This window comes from Tenrec ecaudatus, chromosome X (assembly GCF_050624435.1).
Source record: "Tenrec ecaudatus isolate mTenEca1 chromosome X, mTenEca1.hap1, whole genome shotgun sequence".
Lineage (NCBI taxonomy): Eukaryota > Metazoa > Chordata > Mammalia > Afrosoricida > Tenrecidae > Tenrec > Tenrec ecaudatus.
In genome coordinates this window covers 41,025,697-41,042,060 of record NC_134548.1, presented here as the reverse complement: position 1 = coordinate 41,042,060, position 16,364 = coordinate 41,025,697, and the positions used below count along the sequence as shown (strand labels likewise).

The 16,364-nt window shown below is 39.1% G+C and overlaps 1 pseudogene; it reads left to right on the top strand.

Annotated features, from left to right (window-relative positions):
- The first annotated feature begins 2,539 nt into the window (after nucleotides 1-2,539).
- Nucleotides 2,540-15,674, top strand: LOC142433295 (protein enabled homolog pseudogene; annotated as a pseudogene).
- The last annotated feature ends 690 nt before the right edge of the window (nucleotides 15,675-16,364 follow it).

Here is a 16,364-nt window from a genome sequence, read left to right as displayed (position 1 = left end):
ACTGTCCCATTGAGTCCCTGAAACTGTAAATCTGGGATTAGAAAGCCTCTGTCTTTCTCCTGTGGAGCCTCTGGTGGTTTCAAACTGCTGACCCTGTGGTGAGCAGCCCAACGCTGACCAGTATACCAGCAGGGCTCCTTGAGACTGAAATAAAGGTGACTTTAGCTTAAACATGTTTTCACTAAAAATGTAAACATGGGGGTTATTCCCTTGTGAATGTTAGAAGAAATGTTTCCCTCTGTACAGATTAAATTCTTAAATGATTGAGTCCTGTTTACATTGAACATGGGGTTGGTGATGGAATACCCAATGAAATGTTTTAACAAGCAATCACTGCTCTATACCAGGAAATTTGGAAAACAGTTATTTGGTCATCTGAATGGAAGAGAGGCATCTTTGTACCCATTCCAAAGAAAGGTGACCCAACAGAAGGCTCAATAATAGAAAATATTATTGTGTTTGTCTGGGTTGACTAGAGAAACAGATTCATAGACACTCTTATATAAGAAAGAACTGTATATACAAGAGCAATTGTATATTAAGAAAGCATAGCAGCCCAGTTCAGCCCAAGTCCCTTAAGTCTGATATTTGCCCATATGTCCAATACCAGTCTATAAATTCCTCTTCAGACTACACAATGCATGCAATGATGCCAAATACAGGAAGATCATAGCCAGTGGGTAGAAAGTCTTGTGGAACTGTGGCAGTAGAGGAATGTCAGCCCTGGTAGAGGTCTCCAAGTGGTTCCTTTAGGTCCAGGGCTGTAGTGTAGCTCCATGTGTCTTGTCAGCAAGCATGTCTCACAGAGAGTGAATCTGTCTCCTGCCTCCAGAGACCTATATATCTCCTTAGCGGCTCCAATTGAGGTCCTCAAGGTGTGGCCTGATTGACAGGCTAGACACCACCCCTTTGCAAGCTGACAGGAGATCATCAAACTGGCACAGTGGTCATTATAATTGGTATTGCTTCCTGATTTCTTTTTCAGAGTTCTCTTTGTTAGTGTAAAATATAGGTTCCCAATGTATTTGACCCTTTTTCAGAGAATAATTACACAATGCACCCATTAGGTGATATTGCACACTTAGCAAATAGTGCTGTAATGGAATGTGATATATTTTTCTATGTAAATCTTATACTTTGCATCTTGGTTGAATTCTTTAATTAGTTCTATAAAAATTCCTTCTTAGTTTTTGTCATTTTCTATTCATGAGATAATTTCTTTTGGAAACAGCGAGTTTTGCTTCTTTGATAGTTAGGGTGCCTTCTAGTTGTGTCTCTTGTCTTAAACTGCTGGCTAATTTTCCCCACACATTATTGATGACAGGTGGTGATAAAGGACATCTTTTTCTGGCCCATTCTCATAGGGGAAATACTCTCAATTTTTCTCTATTGAGACTAATGTTGGATACTGGTTTTGTGTATATGTATTTACTTAATTTTAGAGCTTTCCCTTCTATTTCTATTTGGTGTGTGTTTCTATCAGGCCTGGGTTTTAGATTTTATCAAATGTGTTTTCCACAGGGTAGGGAGAGGACAAGGAAGAGCAGATGAGCTAGACAATGACCTAGACAGTGGAGCTGTGTTAACTTGAGTGAAATGGAAGAGAGTAGTCCACAAGAGGAGAACGTGAATGTAGAAATAGGCAAAAGGTAAATCGGGGGGATTTTATTGAGTAGTTTAAACTGCTGACTATAAATTTGGTGATCTGAATGTTAAACCCCAAATCAATTTACAATAAATTTTTTAAAAGATAGCTGTGGAAGAATATGAAAATGTATCTGATTGTTAAAAACCTTTTATCTTCTTTTTGGTTATAGGATTTAGGAAACAGAACTAGAAAAAGTACAAAACAGTAGAGATAGTCCTTGGTTTACAACTTATTTAAAGTTATGGCAAATGGTACAATGATTGCGTGGTTTCAATGCTTTGTGTGCTTATCTTTAGTAAGAGTTGCTTCATTAAATATTGTATCATTCATAAATTTGGTGATGTTATCATTTCCAGATATACAATAACAAATATTCAATGAATTTTGTCAAATCACTTCTAATAGCTGACTGTAACAAAAATCAAATTATTAGGTCATTCCAAGATACTATGGATGCCCTTCCCAAATTGGGGTATATCTCTAACATATACTTTCACTGCTGGCAAAGATATGATAAAGGAGTGAAAAAAGATACTGAAGAAGATGTAAACTGAAAGTGAATCTTGAAAAATGTTGGCATTACGGTGGTCATCAAGTAGCAGAGATTGTCATTCCTAAGAGATATGAATCACATGTGGTGAGCTTTATGAACTGTATTTTCAGGTCAAGGAATGAAAAAGGAAAGAACATATCATTAAATTGAGTGGATGGTGCATAGAGACTTATACACAAATGCTTACTGTGTTGTCTTATTTGCTATGGTCTACTTTATTTCTAGGTTCTAATAACCATTGCAATGGATACACAGACCTCTCCCTCTCAGACAATGTTGATGATTAAAGAGTAGAGGGATGGGAGGAAAGTGGTTACTAAATAGAGTGCATTGGAAAGATGACTATAGAAAATCAACATGATAAACCTGACGTGAACGGTTATCCCCCCTCTTATGCAGGTCAGGCCTGATCTGGTTTTCAACACTTTTTTGAGTATATTTTTAAGTTTTTTTTTTTATGTTGGGGTTTACCTCGGATGTGTTATGTCCTTCAGGGGTCACCCTCTGGTATTTTTGTTATATGTTCTTCTGTTTTTCAGAATACAAAACCCAGGATTTTTCAACCTATAGGTATATCAAGTAGAATAAACCTTTCAGGGTCAGTGGTGGTGGCTGTGGGGACCATAAAAGGGTGCTGATATCAAGAGTTCAAGAATGAAAAGAATGTTTTGAAATTTATTGTGGGAGGAATTGTACAATGTTACTTGATGTGATTGAACTATGGCATGATATGACATCTGTATTAACTCCCAATGAAATATTTTTGGTAAAAAATATTATGGAATTAACAGGTTATTATTGTAGCAAGAAATACTCAGAATAGTTGTTTATTGGGACCTGTTAAAAATATTTCAGGTCTGCCAATAAATGTACAAAGAGGCAGACCACTCGGATGTGAGACTTACCCAAGGCATTCAGCTTGAACTCCCTGGGTCAGTAAATGCAGCTCCCTGATTTATGAGCCCAGAGGCACAACACTCTGCAAACCATCTTCCTACACAAAAGCACTTAGCTTCACTTGCTCCGTGGGTTGGGAAGCTCTCCACTCTGTTCCATAATCTGGCTCTTGATTCTGCTGCTGCTCTTCTGAGGTTATAGCAGTAATCTGGGACCCAAAAGGTTCTTTGCACAGGGATCTCTGGTCTAGAGAATAATTCCATTCCTGGCTCTTGAAGGTAAGGAGATCCTTCTATCAGAGGGCTCATTTTATATGCTGCAGGACGGCATTCCAAAGAATCCTGGTCACAATTTACTAAACAGTGAATCCTATCAGTATCTTCCCCCACCTTCTTACCAGACCAATTCAGGACAAGGTTGTTTGGTGGGAGTTAGAGACTTTGATTAGAAGCCGCACATTAAATAATTCACTGCCCTTGAATTCACAAGAGTTTTACTTGAAATAATTCCTAACTGGAAACAACTCAAACTTTCATCAAAAGGTGAATAGATAACCAGACTGTGGTAGCTTGTAGATTCATATAATGGGCACTATAGTTAAAAGGAACAAGCGGAATGTTGTCAGTGCCAATGGGTTCTAGGGAAGTCCCCATAGAATCAAAGATGGACATGTGATACTTGTGGTTTCCTGTGCACCAGATAATCTCAGGTGCATATAGCCTTGCAGTCCATAAAAAGAGGGACTGTCACTGGACAACAAACAACTGAGAGAGGAGAGGAGGGAGTCTGGTCCAGCAAAGACTTTTGATTTCTGGAATTGGAACCCATGTGCCCAGCTATGAAATGTAATCAGTGGTATAAAGCCTAACTGCCATCCTAGTACTTGGCAAGGTCCAAGGACAAGCTGGAGTTCCTCACCTCCCTGAATAGCTGGAATTGAGTATTTCTGAATGACTTCAGGAGAGGTTGCTCTCTGTGCACTGAGATGATCACTGATGATTTTAAGATGCACCTTGTCCCTTTGATTTACCTCAACAGGGACTCTCTTGCCCCAAAAGTTGTCAAAAGAATTTGTCCAAAATTTTGACCCTGTGTTCCAAGTTCTCAAAAGCCAAGCTGGCATGGAAGGCCTTCGGGGAGGGCTTGGTTCTGCATCTGAAAGTGCACCCTTGCATCCCTGACTTGGTCTTGAAGATGCACTGCCTGTAGAGTGCCTTGAGGTACTGAGAGGGCTGCGTCGTGATTAGCAGATGGAGTATATCTGAACTTCTTGTCAGGATAGCAATAAAAGAACTTTCAAAATAACAACCTAGAAAGCCCTGCCTGAGCCTTCCCAAGCTGACTCCTGTGCCAAAGCTAGATGGTTGCCTGAAAAAGGGGCAGGATGGAGGTGTCAAGTAATGTAATCAAAGCAGTAGCTTACTTCTTCAGATGGATAGATTCCTTCCAACGTACAGGAATTTATAAAGACTTCATCATGCAAGTTTCATCCTTGCAATAACTGGGAACCAAACTTAGGGTGTGAGTTATCTAACAAATGTAGTCTGGGCTCCATCAGAAGTAATGCATGCCACGTGCCCAGGAGCACAGGCACAACTGAAATCCTCCCTTAGAGGAACTAGACACTGAGACAAAAAGACAACAACGTCAGATTCCTCATTAAAAGAAACATGAACATGTGACATCGAGTATTGTACTTGCCACCCAAGTTGTTGGGGGGAAAAATGAAGAGATGTACTTCCTGTGATGGTAATGTCCAAGATCATATTGAAGATGGTTGTTTTAGAACGGTTGCCAAGGCACCAGACATTTTTTAAATCTTTATAGAACAGTGCCTTCAAAGATTTCATTCTAAGCACAGACTACACAAAGCTGAGTATAAGTGAGCAGTTGTTTAAAACAGAACGTGGAGTATGTTGAGATGCTATACTCTCAAGCAAGCCCAGCCCAGTTGAGATACTTTAGGAGAGGACAGCATTTTTTGCTGCAAACCAGGCCTTTCTTCTGTGCGCACGAGTCCTTCTTGATCCATGCATAGGTTCTGCATGAGCACAATGATGTGTTCTGGAATGCCCATTCTTTTCTTTTTATGCCCATTCTTTTCATGTTCGTTATGATTCACACAGTCAAATGCCTTTGCATGGGCAGTATAACACAAATAAAGATCTTTCTAGTCATCTCTGCTTTTAACCCAAACTCATTTTACATAAGGAATGATATCCCCTTTTCCAAGTCCTCTTTTGAATCCGGCCTGTCAATCTACTGCTGCAAGCATTGTTGGACGATCTTTAGCAAAATGTCATTTTCATATGGTATCAATGATATTGCTCAATAATTTTGAGCATTCTGTCGGGTCACCTTTCTCTGGAATGGGTCCAAATATGGATCTCTTCCACTCAGTTCGCTAGGTATCTGTCCTCGAAACTTCTCTGCATAGACTTGTTTCTAGTGCTTCATAAGGTTGGTGAAATATTTCAATTGGTATTCCATCAATTCCTGGAGCCTTATTTTGGGCTAATGTGTTTAGTGCAGCATGGATTCCTTCTTTAAGCACCATTGGTTCTTGTTCAGATGGACCTTCCTAAATAGGTTGAATGTTGACTGGCTTTTTTGGTACAGTGACTGTGTGAATTCTTTCCATATTCTATTGAATGTTCCTGCTTCAATCAATATTTTACACACAGAGTATTTGAATATTACAACTTGAAGCTTGAAATTTTTCTCGACTTCTTTTAGTTTAAGCTACACTCTGTTCTTCCCTTTAGATTTTTAACTCTAAGCCTTTGCACATTTCATTGACTTTGTCTTGAGCTGCCCTTTGAAATGTTCTGTTCAGCTCTCTGACTTGATCATTTCTTCCATTTGCCTTACCTATTCTATCATTAAGAGCTACTTTCAGAGTCTCATCTGAAATTCACTTTGATAGTTTCTTTCTTTCCTCTTTTTAATGACCTTTTGCTTCCCGCATGGATCATGTATATGATGTCATCCCACAGAACATCCTATTTTCTGCCATTAGTGTTCAATGTGTCAAATGTGTTCTTGAGATATTATGGAAATTCAGGTGGGATACTCAAGGTCATATTTGGCTCTGGTCAACTTGTTTTAATTTTCTTCAGCTTTAACTTCAGCTTCCATATGGGCAAACGATGGTCTATTCTGTAGTAGGCCTCTAGCCTGGTTTTAGATACTTCTCCATTGGGCTTCTCTATTATCTCTTCCCAAAAATTTAGTTAATTCAGTTTCTGTGTATTCAATCTGGAGATTTCCACGTGTATACTCATCATTTGTATTGTTGAAAAACATACTTGTTAGGAACAAGTTATTGGTCTTACAACAATCTATCATGGACTCTCAAGCTTTATTTCTATCACCATATTCTCCAAATAGTGTTCTTTCTTCCTTGTCTACAACGTTTTCATTCCAATTGCCAATAATTATCAATGCATCTTTTTTGGATGTTTGATCAATTTCAGATGGACGTCATAGGTAGAATTCTTCAATTTCTCCATCATTAGCTTTAGTGATTGGTGCATAAATTTGCATAATATTTGTATTGACTGGGTTTGCTTGAATGCAAAGAGACATTATCCTATCACACACAGCATTGTATACTTCATGAGAGAGCTTGAAATCTCCTTTGGGATCATGACTGCGATGTCATTTCCCTTCTCTGTCAATCCTGGAACAGTTTACCAAATGATTCAAAATGGCAAATGCTAGATCATTTAAGCTCACTGATGCCTAGAATACCATCCTTTATGCATTCCATTTCCATTTTGACGACATACAATTTTCCTAGATTTGTACATAATACATTACAAGTTGCAGTTATTAAATGATTTTTCAGCTGTTTCTTCTCATATTGAGTCATGCCCTATCGGCAAATGTAGGTCTCAAAGGCTTTATGCCTGCGTGTTTGACTTGATTTATTTCATTATGGTTGAATTTATATTTAGAATTACTTGAGTGCCTTCTGACCTAAAGGGATTATCGCTTTCACTATCTTTGACAGCACCACTCATGTAGTTTTCAGTTTCTAACTATGCTTTGATGCTATTCAGAATGTTTTCTGTGACTAATTCCTCTGATGTGGACAGCCTAGAGGCCACTGTACTAACATAACAAGGGGAAAAAGCATGGTTTAAAATCACAAAAAGTGTGTTCCAAGGTTGAATCCTCTTAACATATTTTTTTAAACTATATGCTGATAAAATTGGCTGAGAAACTAGATAAAAGAAAAAGAATGTGGCATCAGGATTGGAGGAAGTCTTAATAATAACCTTTGATATGCAGACAACACAGCCTTGGAGAATGTGAGGATGACTTGAAGCACTTCCTGAAGAAGATCAAGGATTATAGGTTTCAGTATGGGTTACAACTCAATATCAAGAACACCAAAATCCTCACAACTGGACCAATGGTTAATATCATGATAAATGGAGGAAATATTGATGTTGTCTTGGGTTTTGTCTTGCTGGTAGTGCTCATGGAAGTAACAATCAAGAGAGCAACTGGCACATTGCAGTGGGTCAATTTGTTACATAAGCACTCTCTAAAGTGTTGAAAAAGAAGGGTGTCACTTCATAGTCCACAAGAGGACTAAGGTGTACCTGATTCAATCCATGATATTTTCAATGACCTCATATGCATATGAAAGTTGGAGATTGAATAAAGAAGACAAAAGAAAGAGAATTGATATATTAGAATTATGGTGCTGGTGAAGAATCTTCAATGTATGATGCTCAAGAACAAACAAATCTGTCTTAAAAGATGTATAGCCAGAATGCTCCCTCCAGGTAATGTTGGTGTGGTTTCATCTCATACACTTTGGACATGTTGTCAAGAAAGACAAGTCTCTGGGAAAGGACATCATACTCGGTAAAGTCGAGGGGCAGCAAAACAATAAGAAGGCCCTGGACAAGATGGATTGACACACTGGCGGCAACAATATTCTCACATGTAAGAAGAACTGTGAGGATGACGCAGGATTCAGCAGGTTTTGCCCTGTTGTACATAGTGTGACTCATTACCAATTAAATGGTACCTAATAATAAATATATAACATACCAAGCCATTAATCCTTCACTTTATATATGAAATACAATTTCTGATGCATGATCACCATGATGGTCAAATCTATAAAGTTAAGACCTAAAGTTTATTAACATTTTATATTTGCCATCTTTTTGAGGTTCACCAATGTCCTCTAAACTATAAGTATTGATGTATATTTTTCTGAGATCTTTGTAGCACTGTGACTGTAGTATATTTGTATTAATTAATTGTAAAAATAAATAGACCCCTAAATAAAACAGGATTACTGCATGAAATATGAGCTCATGTTGTCAGCTACAACATGGGAGGGAACTTAAAATGATTGTTTGGGTTGCTATAACACTGATATAATTTCCACTTGAATTAACCTATCAGTGATGTAATTGCTATAATTATTATATAAAGTAATTGCTCAAATTCATGGCCAAAGTAACATCAGCCTAGTTTAATGTTGAAATTTGATTCTCTATCAAGACCCTCAAATGGGGTTGAAAACTACTCATCAAAAGTATAAAAAGATTTTTGTCCTGTTCTCTTTTTCTTACTTCCTAAGATATTACAAAGTGTGCACCATAACCATGAAATTTCATTAGAATTGAGCACGTCCATATCTTGTAATAAAGATTCAGAAAACAAGGAACTAGGGAATCACGGGAAATCTCATCTACAACCTAACCCTTTGTAAGCAACATCAGTGATTCTCACATAGTTGTGCAAACACAAATAATCTATGCAGCCACTCAGCAATTTTCAGTCCACCCATAAATGTGAGATGAGAAATCACACAATTACTGTGCATTTCAACATAACAAAATACTTTAGGCAAGGTATGGTTGTAGCTAGCAAGAACAGTACTACAGATCTCAGGTGCACTTCTGATTCCAGCAACAAAGGAATCCATCCATAAGGGACAGTAGATTTCAGTCAATTAAGAATGTACAGTCTGTCCTGTGCATTCAATTTGTCAATGCCAGGTCAGCATTTTCTCTTCTAATCCAGACCCTTAAACAGAGTTTATGCATCCATTGAATGCATAGTTTCTTGAACTGCTCCCCAAATCATCTTCCTTCTCTGATTATTGTGTTACACTGGTTCTTCTACAGAAGCAAAACTAGTGATATCTAAGTACCTATATCTATCTCTCTACTTCCCTAGCCATCTATGTAGATGCCAAAGGCACCGCCAGTGAATTGATTCCGACTCATATGAACACTGTAAGAGAGAACAGACCTGCCACAAGGCACTGCCAAGCTCTTTAAATCTTTTGAAGAGCAAACAGCCTCATATCTCCCACTCAGTGAACAGTGGGGTTGATCCACTGATCTTGAGGTTAGCAGCTCTGTGGGCGAAACATGAGAGCTGCCAACCATCATCCCACAAAGAACATAAAGGGTATTTTTTATCACTTAACCACATCCATTCATAATACAAACTAGTGAATGAAATTCAATATTGACAGTAATAAGCACCAAAAAATGTTTATTTCCTGTTCCAATTATAGTCCACATGAGTCTATGGAAGGCCCTGTCCCTTACAGTCATTCCGGGCCCCAGGCTTCTTTCTCCGCTGGAGGCATTATAGTTCTCCGCTGCATGCATCCACCTCACCGGTACAGAATGAACTGACATAGCATGAGGCATACATAAAATATTTGATGAGACATTTCTAGAAGAGGTGCACATCACGCCCACCTGTATTCTGTTGACCATAGTAATTCAATTGTAACATTAGAAGGCTGTAGAGCTGGGAAATATAGTCTAGCAGTGTGGCACAAAAGAAGCAATATTGTTGAGCACTCATAATCTCAATTACATAGAACTACTCCCATAATTTTAGTTGCCTGTTAACTTATTTGTTCTTTGCTTCAACTATAAGAAATACAAGGAGAAGAAATCATCCTCATATATTTGGTATTTCCAGTGATGACAGTTTCACCAGTGTTTCACCCCAACTCATGGAAAAACCATGCATAGCAGAATATACCACTTCCTGTCTGGTACCACCCCTGTGATCTCTTGTGGGTCTGAACTTTGTGATCTATACATAGGAAATTCATCAGGCTATTTTCAGACATAGATTTCCAAGCCTTTCTTTCTTCAAACGGATTCAGTCTGGAAGCCCGTTGAAACTTCAGTATAATGCGACGCCAATCCTCTCTCACAGATGGGCCATGGCTGTGTATGAGGCACATTGGCCAGGAAATGAACATAAGCCTTCTACCCACTTTCCACTACTAAATCTGAATCTGCAAAGAGCTGGTGATTTTCTCATCTTAGGTGGTAATTAGAGCTTAGTAGGATCATCCTCATACAAGATCAACAGGATCAATGCCACCATGGCCTACCTACTCAGCATGAACAAATCCTCAACCCTCCCATGTACTTCTTACCACCTTTACTCTGAATCCCAATGATCATGTCCATTTTCCTTTCCAATTCAATTTCAACATTTCCTGATTTCCTATATAACACCACCCTTCTCACTACCCTCCCTAGGAACACAGTTTAATTTCAGCAAAATCTCCTGTATTTTCAATATATCAGTGTGCTAGTCTGGTTACCTTAGATAAACAAATTCACAGAAACTTATGTATAAGAGAGAGTTTTATATAAAAGTTAAGTGCGCATCAAGAAAACATTCCAACCCAGTGCTGCCTAAGCGCACAAGTCCAACATTAACCATTAACCCATCTTCCAACACCAATCCACAAAGTCCTCCTCTATCTCACAAAGCATACCCAATGATGTCCACTGCAGGAGGAAAGCCAAGCCAGTGAGCATGTAAGCTTCTCAGCGCTGGCAGGGGTCTCGACACGGGTGCTCAAGCACCCAGGGCTGCATCCGGGTCGATCCATGTGGCTTCTCCTCAGTGATGTCTTGTGGGAAGTTAGCCTTGCCAGCTAAAGCAGAGAACTAAGGCAGCTGCACCCTGGTCTGACCATCAGAAAACAAGACTAGAGAACTCAAAAGGCGTGGCTCTCTGAGCCATTTATCCCTCCGTCTTTCACTTAACTCCACATGTACATATCGGCCAGGTTGGCACAATAAACTAACTACCTCAATCAGGCAGGATGTTCCTATCATCTCTTTGTCCAAAATGACAGCTGGCTACTTTGCAAGAACATCGACCCTCCCATGTCATCATAATGTAAGGGGTATTTCTCCTTTGCTATTATTAATTCGTTATCACATTAAGACTTCTTTTATATGGTCTTTTTTCCTTATTCTTAAAGTGGAGCATTAGGTTAAACCAGCAGTTTTCAAAATGTGGCCAATGGAAACTATTTTCAAAACAATACAAATATATTTGAGATTTTCAATAACAAACAGCAACAAAAAATTATAGAAATGTGAAACAATGTCACTTTGTCACTTTTCTCAGAAGCCTTTTATTAAAAAGAAAATATGGCTATTTTCATAAAAACATTGTTTTTAACATGGTTGATTATTTTTAAATGGTTTTGAAAAAATATTAATTTATCAGTTTTATTATCAAAGATGGTAAGTATCAATAGATATGAGCCACATAAATGAAAGCATTTTCACATCTGGTTCCTCAGTAAATTTTAAGAAGAAAAAGATGTCTGCCTGGAGATTTAAAATAAAACTTTTTGAGCCACAGAATTAAACAAAGGAGCTGGAAGTTCTATGCTGAAATACCTATTCTTGCAATTTTTACATTTTAAGTTCCTACTAGTGACTTTAATGTTGCTTTTTAGAGATACCTGATTTCGAGCATAAGTAGAATGTTGATCCAGGAAAGAAACGGCACATGCTTAAATTGATCAATGGCTAGCCCATAATGATATCTGGCATCAGCCACAAATCTCACATGGTTTCCATATGACAGTGATAGGCTACACAAACTACCACTTTTGTTAGGAAGCATTAATTCAGGTAATGCAGTTTTGCATTTTTTTGAGGTAAAAATAATAGGTTTAACTACTCCACTTGATTTTATGAAAAGAGTCGCTTAACATTTGTTGTACTTAAGAGGTCTATTTGGAAGAATCTATATTTTGTATGCTTTTGCATTTCTTGCCTGATTGATATTAAACTCACCAGTAGTGAACTAAGAGACATAGTATAAGGTTTAATAAAGGTCTATTTTTGAGGAATATATTTAGAAGCCTTCTTATGTGGTGACTAAATAGACTCAACTGGCTTGTATTTAAATGGAAGAATAGACTATGGTCCCCATCTGAGTAGGTTACAAGCCTCCATATGCAGAGGTTGGGTCTGAAAGTCTAGAATGGGCACTTTGTGCCTTCCTGCTCAGCATGTCACTATGAGTTATGTATCTGTTAAAAAATATAATTATTCATTTATTTTCTTTTGTTGGCTTGTTGGTTGCATTTGTGTGTGTGTTTCTACTGACCAGTGCACATAGAGGTGTTGTATGTGTTTTGTTGGTAATGATGACTTCACAACCAATTATCTGATAATGTGGAGTCAGCTTTAACTTGGTCTGCGTAAATACCATGTACTTTATCAAAATACTTAACAGTTTTAAATATTTTGTTTACATTAAATTTTGGTATTGCACTAGTTTTGTCTATATTAGCTAAGTGTTTTCTTACATTTCTGTGTTTTTGGCATGCCAAACAAAGCTACTTTTCAACTCAAGAAATTTCTTCTGCAACGTGTAGACCACACTATGGTTATGAATACACATGCTGCATAAATTCTGATTAGTTGCAGTCTTGTTCTATTGTTTCAAGGTGCTGGTGTTTCTTTTCACAGCAGAATGAAACATGTCCCAATCCTGTAGCATTCTCACAGTGATTTCTATGTTTCACCGCATCGTTACAAAAAGCCATCTCCTTGATAATCCTCCTCTTTTCTGTCACCCATAATGTCTTTCTTCCCTTCATCACCCATAATGTCCTGATCCAGGGACTGCACTACCTAGCTAACATGTCCAAAGTAACGGAGACAGGTCATCCTTGTTGCTTAGAGAAATTCCAGGTGCACTTCTTCCCACAGAGGTTTGTGAATTCATCTGTCAGTCCATGATATTTGTTCTTTGCTCAAACCACAATTCGAAGACATCACTTTTTCTTTGTTCTCTCTTATTCATTGCCCAGCTTCCTTATTCAGTTGAAGTGATAGAAAATACTGTGACTTGGGTCACGTCTTTGTACTCAAAGTGACACTAGTCTTTTGCAGCAGATGTACCAATGCAATGCGTTTTTGATTACTTGAAGGTTGCTTTTATGGGCATTGATTGTGGATCCAAGCATACTGAAATTTTTAATAATTTCTATTTCCCCCATTTATTGGTAGTTTACTGGTCCAGTTGTGAGGATTTTTGCGTGGGTTTTTTTATGTTGAGTTTTAGTCTAACCTGAAAGCTATTATATGTGATCTTGATAAGTACGTGCTTCAGGTTAATTTTCCTTTCAGTATACAAAGTTCTGTCCACTACATATTGTAGGTTGTTGATGACTCTTCAATTCTGGTGCTCTTTCTTCATATTGTTCCGCTTCTCAGATTATTTATTCATCATACACATTGAATAAGTATGGTGGAAAGATACCACCCTGACACACCTTTCCTGATTTTAAACTGCCCTGTGTCCCCATGTTCTATAAACGCATGTTTCCCATTTGTACCACCGGGCACTGGGAGAGAAGACAACTTTTAATAAAACCTTTATATATATAAATATATATATAGTTTAATGCATCCTTTATAAATATATATCACATATATACCTTTATATAATATATATATAAAACACTTGTCATTTTGTCAATTATTTACAAACCTAATGTGACCTTGAATTCTTAACATGATTCTGAATTTGTTTCTGGGCCGAATATACAAGGTTTAATTTTAGCACATTCAAAATTAGTTCAATTTTTATGTAAAATATTAAGAATATTTAATTTTACAATACTTATTTATGTGGTTGAATGGTAGTACAATGCATAACTAGTTCTGCCAATCAACTCCGTTTCTTTAAAGCGCTAGAACTTATTATATTAATATCATCTGAAGATAGGAAAACATAACCAGAGATAAAGGCTTTTCTAAATTGCATACACATGACAGGTGAGAAAGATGAGGCTTTCTACTCACACAAAGAATTTCTCTGGCTCCTCCCATGGCTGCTGAAGCTCCTGGTTGCAAAGTCCTCCTGGGGCAGCTGAGAAAGTGCTCAGTGGAGGAGGCAGTAGCCACCTGAGACCTCTTCCTTGCTGCTGCCTCACAGCACCCTCCCCAGCCTTTCTCTTGTCCTCCTCTCACACTGTGACTTTGGCCTTGGCTTTGTGTGGGTAGATGACATGATGTAGTTAACTCTCCACCTGGGAGAGGAGCCAGACAGTAGTCTTCAGTCTATGAGCAGTGTCCCAGTCCCTGGAGGACAGAACCTCCCTTGCCTCCTGCTTCCCCAGGGTGCTGGGAACGCCAGGGTTTACCCGACACCATGAGGTCCTGATAAACTTTTGGCACTTTTAAAGGGTTGAAGTACAATCAAGCTACACAGACCTAGCACCAATGCTGGGATGCTAGACAGAGTATGTTTTCCACTTTGGCAGTAAAGAGGCCGCCAATGTCTTCACAAGTGCCATGATGCATGCCTCAGCAGTGTTAAAATCACAAGACCAACATTGCCTAAACAAAATTCACAGCTACTTGCTCAAGTTCAAAATGACCCATCACAAGAAGAATTGGATATTCAAAGATGGCAACTACAAGAGCAGCAAGTGTAAAAGGAGCAGGACTGGGAGAGATGAGAGAGAGAGAGAGAGAGAGAGAGAGAGAGAGAGAGAGAGAGAGAGAGAGAGAGAGAGAGAGAGAGAGAGAGAGAGAGAGAGAGAGAGGCGGGAAGCGCAGAAAGTGAGAAGCTAGAAACAAGGAGACAAGAAAGGGAGCTGTAAGCATCCTGGGTCAGCTGAGGCAAGAATGGGAGAGACTGGAGCGATTTGACCAGGAAAGGCAAGAACAATTAGAAAAGAACCCTTGGAATGGGAGACATGGGAGATAATATAAAATACTGTTGCCCCTGCCTTGGTGGAGACTTCTGGAAACACTGTGCTGGGAGACTCCTCTGCTTTTGAGTTAGGCTTGCTTGCAGAGAGCCTCTCAGCTGGCTGAGGTACCAGCCCCACAGGCCATTGCCTTGGGAACAGCTCCACCCCCAACCCCCAACACTCTTCACAGGTCCTGCTCAGGCTTCTCCAGCACTCCCCCCTCCTCCAGGCCTCCCTTAACCACCTGCACTTCTATGATCTTGGCCTGAATCCCCACTTCTATACTCTGGGCCTGCACCTCCATTCTCTACTTCTAACCAAGGACACCCCCTCCCCTGTCTGGCCCTCTCCGCACTGTGTCTGTATTGTTTTGTAGGATCCATGTCAGAAGACAAACACCCTTTATCTGAACTTGCAGCTGCAATTGCCTGAGCAAGATGTGAAAAGTGTCATGGATGGAGGATGCCTCTTTCCCAAAGAGAGGGAATACCATTGGTGGGAATTCTGTTTCATCTAAAACAGAAGTACCCAGACTATGACATTATGGTACCTTGGGGGTGGGGTACTGGAGAAACAATCATAAGATGGAGAGTAGATGTTTGTTTGACCTCTCCCTCATGGTAGTTTTGCTTTGTCTAGCCAGAGGTCAGATAAAGCCACACTTTACTCGGTTGTTTTCTGAGGGAAATATGGGAAGTATGAAAATAGAAAGTTTGTAAACCCACTTGCTTTCAGTCATTAAAATGATCTACAGATGGGTTTAGGCCATGCCTGCAAAGAAAGTTTTAACAAGATATGCCCCACCCAGTGCTTTGGAGTACTCAGGAACCAGTATTCTTTGTCAAAAGCTGGAAAAAATCTGGAACCATGAAGAAAACTCCTCTCTTGGACTGAATGTTAAAGGGAGCCTGAGAGCAGGCTGAAATGCTTGCTAGGTAACCACCTGGATCTATTTGTTTAGTGGAAGTGGGAGAAATGCAGCAATAGAGACTGGTTGAGTTTAGTCACTGACACCTGTGGACTTGGTTTACAAGAAAAAAAAAGGAGGAGAGCTAGTTCACTTGTCTAAAGTTCATGGCCTAGCAGGAGAGGGCTGGGCTTGTTGAGTATTGGTGAGAGCCCATGGTCTAAAAGCAAGGAGACAAATGGGCACCCTGTGGAGGCTGAGTGAGGCAGCCCAGGTTGAGATGACCAGAACCCGACCAGATGGAGATTTTTGAGCCTGTGAA